The sequence below is a fragment of the Astyanax mexicanus genome, chromosome 4 (assembly GCF_023375975.1).
Source record: "Astyanax mexicanus isolate ESR-SI-001 chromosome 4, AstMex3_surface, whole genome shotgun sequence".
NCBI classification, from domain to species: Eukaryota; Metazoa; Chordata; class Actinopteri; order Characiformes; family Acestrorhamphidae; genus Astyanax; species Astyanax mexicanus.
The window spans coordinates 26,631,157-26,639,073 of NC_064411.1; the positions used below are offsets into that span (position 1 = coordinate 26,631,157).

At 38.0% G+C, this 7,917-nt stretch overlaps 1 protein-coding gene across 2 annotated transcripts in view; it reads right to left on the minus strand.

Annotated features, from left to right (window-relative positions):
- The window catches only part of LOC103030260 (integrin beta-1), a 44,993-nt gene extending 37,613 nt beyond the window's left edge, over positions 1–7,380 (minus strand). For both annotated transcript variants that reach the window (XM_022679317.2, XM_022679316.2), the window contains exon 1: positions 7,035–7,380. The gene's annotated coding sequence lies outside the window, so the exon portion shown is untranslated. The remainder of the gene's footprint in view (positions 1–7,034) is intronic.
- Between the last annotated feature and the right edge of the window lie 537 nt (positions 7,381–7,917).

The window sequence follows — 7,917 nt, forward strand, 5'->3', positions numbered from 1 at the left end:
TCAAGAGAACACAAGAGCTCGCTCGCTCGGCCGTGTTTGTTGTGGATGTTGGTTTGGAGTTAATGTGTCAGTGCAGTTGACCGTGGGACTTGGAGAGAATTACAGAGCAGATGAGTCGGCCTGTCTGTAATTAATGCTGCCATTTTAAAAGACACAGCCCCGAGGCAGTGAATCACCACATTGCCCAGAGATGACACAAACCCAGACACACTTACTTTTTTTTTAGAAACTGCAACCGATAAGCGAAATAAAAGATGGCCATGTTTCTAGATTAAGCAAATGCATACTTTTAAAAGACCTCCTACCTCCTAATAGTGCTGGGTGATATTATGGCCTAATAGATTTTTTCCCCCTAGTAAAAATCTATATACAGATGATAAAGAAATGTTTAAAAACTAGGTTAACAAGCCCATGCGTTCATATCACACGCTGACCTCTTGTCTACACAGCCGGGGGAAAAAAACTCACACACTGACCGACCCTGGATTAGACTTCGGAATGTGGGTTTGTGACTGAAAGTTGAGAAATAATGCATTAAATTATACAAAAGAAGCCGAATATATGCTTTTTTATGCTATATATGTGATTGTGTCACAAATGCTGAAACAGTGCGGGAACTTTTTCCTGGTGCGAGCTCAGTCCTCGGCGAAATGTTTAGAAATATGCGTTTTAGTCTGTGGGAGGCGCCGGTAATCAAGGAAATATGGATAAACACTTCAGAAATGAGTAGCGTTTTCGGACATTTCAGAATAAAAAGAAAATGTCTATGTAAAATCGTGATTACTCCTTTTTATAAATCACATTAAAACTGTCATTTGAATTAACCAAATTATTGTAAAAATCACTACCCAGCACTACCAAGACATTTAACATTTATCTGTAGTTAATGTAGGTTACTGTTATATACGAATATTTTACATTCTATTGAATAATTAATATATCAATTAGTGATTATTTCAGGTGTACTTCAAGCGCCTATACATGCTTTTGCAGTTGTTGACATATGTTAAATAAAAAAGTTCTGTTTATAAAGCAAGCTGGTAATTAAAAAGGAATTAAAAGTGTACACAGTTTCTGATTACATATCTACTTACTAAATATCGGTAACTTCCACATTTAAACATATTCTGGGCATTTACAAATCAATACAGAAATCAAACATTCAGCTGTTCCTTTCATTTTGGAGGACAGAGCAGAAATAATTGCTGACTAACTGGAAAAATAATCAACAAATGAGCTGATTTTGAGTCAGCTCTGTTGTCTATGCAGTTCTTTATTAGGAGCTTAAATATACCTACTGTTCTTCACAAAACTGTGGTGTGAATTGAACAGTTGTGCATCCCGACTTGGTATTTTCGGCAACACAGTCAAACATCTCTCTGAGGCAACAGCTGAGCTTTACCAGGATGTAAAAGTATCACATTTCCTCATGTTACACTAAGTAATGAGTAATGCGGACACTTATGGCTATATGACAGTATAGCCACGAATGCTCTCTGATGTCAGAGAGGCTAAAATCTTTCTGGTCTGGAAAAAGCCTTCAGTTATTTGGGCCACACCTAAACCCAGAACTCAAGACTAGATAAAAAAATAGGAGGAATTAAAACTTTGCAACTGAGCAGCGTTGCTAGGGAAGCAGAAACATCTGAGGCAAAATATTACATCCATAATGGAAACTATGCATCAATTACCATCTGAACAAAGTCTAAGGGTGGACATTATCAGTAAAACAGGAAACACACAAACACATGATCTGTGTTATGATACTACACTGTCTGATGTTGTGACACTGTCAATCTCAATGAACACAATTCTTTGTAATACAAAAAGCAAAGCAACACATTCACAGCATGCTTAGAAAGGTATATCTAGGTCAGTTTTTCTCAACTTTTTAGACAATATACCACCCATGAATAAACTAAACCTTCATTTAAAGTAATGAAACAGATTAGTCCAATCCAGTTCAGTTACCAGAGTGAAGAATAAAGTGTGGGCCTTAAATACAAGGTCTAACGAGTTAGGCATTAAACAAAAAACAAATCTGAAGCAGATAAAAACACTATAGATTTCAACTATATTCCTGTATGCAACAACACTGTAATTGTTGTTGAGTTTACCACAATATACACAAACAATAAAAACACCTATATTGTCCAGCTCTTGTTAACAGTGTCCTATAGTCTCCAACAGGCCTATCAGTTGAGTTTTTTTTAGTTTGGGATGGGATCTGTTCTGATTTTGTTGCAGACAAAATTGAAACTCAGTGTTACCAGACATAGCATGGTATCAAATCAAATCAAATTTATTTGTATAGCGCTTTTTACAACTGGTGTTGGCACAAAGCAGCTTTACAGAAACATGATCACAGGACAAAGAATCAGGCAAAACATTAAACATAGAAAATACAGAATACAGAACCCCCAGTGAGCGCTTTAGAGCGTGTTGGTAGTGTTGTTAGAACTGTAACCAGAAGGTTTTAATAATTATTCCCAAACCTTGCTGGGTAATGCTGACATCCTGTCCTACAGTATGCTGTTTGTTGTTAAAGAGATGGTAAAAAACAGTAGGGAAGAGTTAGCTTTTCTAGCCTAGCACTGATGTCCCTACTCAGTTTTCTTTTGTCTGCCCTTTCTCTGAATCAGGCCTGAGGAAAATCTGCTGTCACGAGGTTTACATTCTAACAGAGTCTGCTGGTAACAAGCTCTTCTCCAGTGTTGGGGATGTACATACTGTGGCAAAGATTTGTCTGAAAATTAATTACAAGCAACAAAAACAATATTTTCTCCAAACTCGCCAGCTTTAATTAGCGCTGCCAGATCTTTCCTAGTGGACTGGTTGTATGAAAATTTTGTTAAACAACATTCATGAGGTTTTGAAATTGGCTCATTTTCACAACTCTTTTTTGGCTGTTCTTTACATTATTTAAAAAAAGACAAAATGAGTTTTTGATGTTCACAGGCTGACCCTTCCATGTACTAATCTCTCATTATACAACTATGCCAAGGAAAACTTCCCTTAAGCAATTTTCTTGCCGATATTGATCATTCCGACATCATACGTGCATCCTTAGTTTGATTGGTGGTCTCAGTGTGCTTTTTTTCCATGTCTGGATCTTTTTAATTCAGCATGCAATTTGTTTAAGCATGTGTGAATAATCGCAACCGCATGAGACCTTTGAGAGGAAGTGGTCTTGGCCCGGTCTCCAATGAACTCTGGAACAGATTGATTGTTGAGAGCGAGATCTGATCCAAATCTGTCCAACATATAAGGTGTACTCTGCAAGTTTAAGCAGATACTTCTTCCTGTATTTACTTTTTTGCTCCACCCCAAACAGCTCTGACCAATAACCGGACACAACAAGCTCATATGGTATGTTGTGATGTACTTTGGTGTGAAATTAAACCAAAAAAAGTTCAAAGAAACCTACAGAAAAGCTCTCAGATGTGGACAGTGATTAAGAAAATGTCATTTCTTATTGTACTGAGTATTTTTTTCTTGTATCTTTTCTTTAATGAATTATAGTTATTTTGGTTTACTTTTTATTTTTAACTCCACTATCAAAGTCAAATATGATACTTCGTCCTAGGTCTACTCTTCTTTCGGGTTAAAACAAAACAAACATAGGACAAAGCAGCTTAATTATCAGGGTACATCACACGCTAAAGCTAGTTTTGTACTCGTTTTGAAATGTATGTGGCTTGAGTACTCGGTTCACCACAGGAAATAGTTGTTCATGTTTTCACGGTTAAACAAAGTTTACAAACTCGTAAACACATTCAGACCAGAGCAAACATACAATAGGTGTGAAAACCAAGGTGTCAAAAGTATTCTTATCCATTACTCAGGAAAGCCTCAAGTATGGATACTAGGATTTAAAATACTTGAAAGTTTAAGTATCAAATTAAGCTTTTTACTCAAGTAAAAGTGCTGGTTGCAATATAAAAAAAACTAAATAAATAAAGTAAGGAGGAAAAAATGCCATTAAGGACAAAAGCTTAGGCCTGTAGTGCACTACCCCAGTCCCCCCTCCCCAAAACACATTTTTCTAAAAGCCATAATGACTAATAACTACATACGTGTTCTTGCTGGAGTGTGGGCGTGATGCGTGCAAATTTGAAGAATCATGTATAAACCAATAGGGTGTCGGAATGGTATATTCTATATGTTTATACTTTTCATCCAACTACCATCAAATGCACTCTATCTGGATGGAGAAATTGATCTAAACAGGGTTTTTATTTAACAGAATAAATAGTAACAAGTAACGTAACAAGTAATGTAAAGTAACAAGGCTATAAAAATGGGAGGCGTAGTACTTCACTAAAGTTTAGATGCAAAATAAACAAAATTTGTACTTCCTTCCTTGACACATCTTGTCTACCGGTCTTAGATTAATGAAAATGACTATGCTTAACTTTTTATTAATATAAAGAAAACATTTACTAAGTTTCAAAAGGTAATTCTCAGCTTTACATTCATGCGAACTAACTTAATATACTTTGATCCCAATTAAATGCACTGCATAGTGTTTTACAGGTTTGGATCATTTAAATTTTCCAGAGAAACTACTGAGTAAGATCCCCTGGACTGAGGGTGTGGGGGTTTTTACGGATGAGTCAGGAGTTTGACAAAATCCAGGCCACCCAGTCTGAATTCCAGATATGGAAAAGGGTGTTGGAACGAAAATAAACCTTGTTTCTAACATGATGGGACAACAGACACTGCTGTTTTCTGTTGGGTTTGGGGGTTTTGGAGAGCACAGACTGCAGGAAGTTTGCAAAGCTCATTTGTCTCCTGTATTTTTTTAACTAGGAAGGCTTTTCTTCTTACACTTAACCTAGATTACCTTGAACGAAGATTGATAGTCAGCTAACTGTTGTAGCTACAGCTGCTGTATTTCAGAAGTCACACAAGCACTGACTGTTCTTCTAGCTAACTTTAGCTAATGTTAACAGAAGCTGTGAATAACTTTCATCTGCTCTGTTTTTATCGCTGGTGGAATAGCTAGAGCTAAGTGCTTTCAAATAGCACTGGCATTTCTTCCGAATGACATGAACAATGGGAGCAGTGCTGTATTTATGTTAGCACACCAACAGCTACCAAATAAAGCATTGTTCACCAGCGGCGGCCATTCCTCCCTTCAGAAACTCCTCTCTCTCTCTCTCTCTCTCACACAAGCTACTGAGCCTCAGACACTCAAACATTACCACAAACCCACTAGAAACACACTCACAGAGAGAGAAAAGCAGTTAACAACCACACCTTCGAGGAGAACACTAACCAGAGCAGCCACAGAGCTCAGTTTCTGAATGAACAACTAGATAGCTACATAGTTATCTATGTACAGAGTAAACTAGGTGAAGAAGACACCTGGCTGCCTTCTTTTTTTTTGCCACATCCCCACCCAGATCCTCTCCATATTAATTAGCCAGCTTAGCTGAAGTTACAAAGTTAGCTGAATTTAGCTTAACAAAGCAGTTGCAGCCTAAAATGACCTAACAAATTCAGTTTTTTTCTCAATATCTGTATCATTTCAGATACCAGCCTTGCTTTTCCGCTTTTTACTAGTAACAACATTAGATATAAATATCCTAGATATAAATATATAAAGATATCTTCTGGTTAGTCACAATACAATAGAAACAAAGACATATCCATAATGTAATCTAACTGGTCACATTGATTGGATAACAATAATTCACATGTAATTGTAATGGATTCAGTCCCTTTGATCCATAGTTAAATTAATAATATTAAAAGGTTGAACAAACTCTTGTTTTAGATGTAAATAATAGTATTACTAATACAAGTGGCAAATTGCAACTATCTACGATCATACTATAAAGATCTAAAATGCCATATGACTAGCCCAACTAAAGATATACTGAATTTGCACTTGCATTGGTACTAATCCGGATTGACAGATTAAGCAGTTTTCTAGGAATTGTAACCTATAGCTAGCTAATCTAGCTGGTGTGTTATTGGACTCTCCGGCCACACACACTACACTTTCTCACTCTTCTGAGCCTTAGACACTTATTAAAGCTACTAGATAAACCAAGCTAACATATGTTAGATAGCTAAACTTTGCCACAAACCAACTATAATAAATACACTCAAAGCAGAATTTCGCGACCACACCTTTGAAAAGTACATTAACCAGCACAACCATAGACTCTTCCTAAATTAATAGCTAACCTAGCTAGCTAGCTAACTAGCTAGATGAGTGAGTTAGCTAGTAAGGTAAGTTAACCAGCCTGCTAGCTTAGTTAACAAATTTAACTAATTAGCAAGCTAGCTAACTAACTAGTGGAGACATTAGGTTGCCGTCTCCTCTTTTTTGTCACATCCCCACCCATATCCTCTCCACACTGATAACTGATAAGATAACCTAACATAACTGCATAAAAAAGCCTAAGTTATCTTAATTAGGTAACGTTAGCTAATTAGCTAGTGCTACTAAAAGGTAACCTAACTATGTCCCATTCCACCTTAAATAATGCAGTTAGCTAGCATTAGTTTACCTATTAAACTAGTTAACTAACGTTTTTTAAGGTGGAACGGATCGTTCACAGTCAGCTAACGAAAGATAGGCCAACTAACCTAAATAGTGGAGACATTAGGCTGCTGCCTCCTCTTTTTTTGCCACATCCCCACCCATATCCTCCCCACACTGATAATATGAACTAACCAAACTACGAGTTAGTTACCTACAAAGCTGAAGTATCTTAATTAACACTTGCTCAGCTAGCGCTACTCATAGGTAACCTAACTATGTCACATTCCACCTTAAATAATTCAGCGTAGACTAGTTAGCTAGCGTTAGTTAACCTATTGAACTATTCGGTTAACTATTTAAGGTGGAACGGGTAATTCGCAGACGAAGCGAACTTTAGCCAGCTAACCCTAGCTAACTAAAGCTAGCTAACGAACAAACAACCATATAAACCCCCTCACATCTCTTTAAACGAGCTAATTTAATGTTTAACAAGTAGTTTTTCTCGCTTTTTATCCAGTTTATTCACATTACTCACCTTTTCTCGAGTCCGCCGGCTGAATCTGCAACTCTCCGCCTCGTTTTACAGCAACATTTGCGGGCAGAAAAATCCTTTTAGCGAGTTTTTAACGAATTCAGGCTCGAGCGGAAAACGGTTGCCCCGGGCTACGTTATCAGCACGCGCCCAAATGTGGGTTAAAAACGTGCGCGCGCTCAGCTAACGTTCTGTTTCTGTGGTGAAACAGATAATCTAACTTTAAAATAAAGTAATAAAAACCGGCGGACAGGACAGACAAGACTGAGACAAAGGGCAGGGAGTCCAGCTCGCCCTTGGCTTAGTGCTGAGGAAGCAGCTGTGTGTGTATATGTGTGTGTGTGTGTTAGTGGGTTGGTGGGCAGCCCAGCGGACGTGGAGTTCTTTGCCCGCCCTCTTCCCGAGACCCCGCCTACCGATGTCACAGGAACTGCTCCTCCAGGAGGCCATAAGCAGGCCTCCCTCGCTCTCCAGGCCTTTAAACAGCTGCATCATTTCCAGCTATAGTCCACAGGATCATCACGGTATGTATAACATGACTCAGACTGGGTAAAACATGGTATCATCAGTTTCATTGCAGTCCTGGTGGACTGGTTGAGTCAGGCAAGGTCTCCCCTAATGTTGACCCTACACCAAGTTATTTACATTACCAGGCTAAAATGACTCAAATCTGATTTTTTTGCTCAGTGTGGTTTAGATCAGATTTTGTGATGGCTGTGTGAACGTGTCAAATCCGATTTCTTTTTAACAAGTCCGGAGCCACTTCCAATGTGGTTATAAATCTGATACACAACTACTAAATGTCTTGGTCTTGTCTCTGACTCGACTACTAAAAGTCTTGGTCTTGACTCAGACTCAACTACTAAATGTCTTGGTCTTGTCTCTG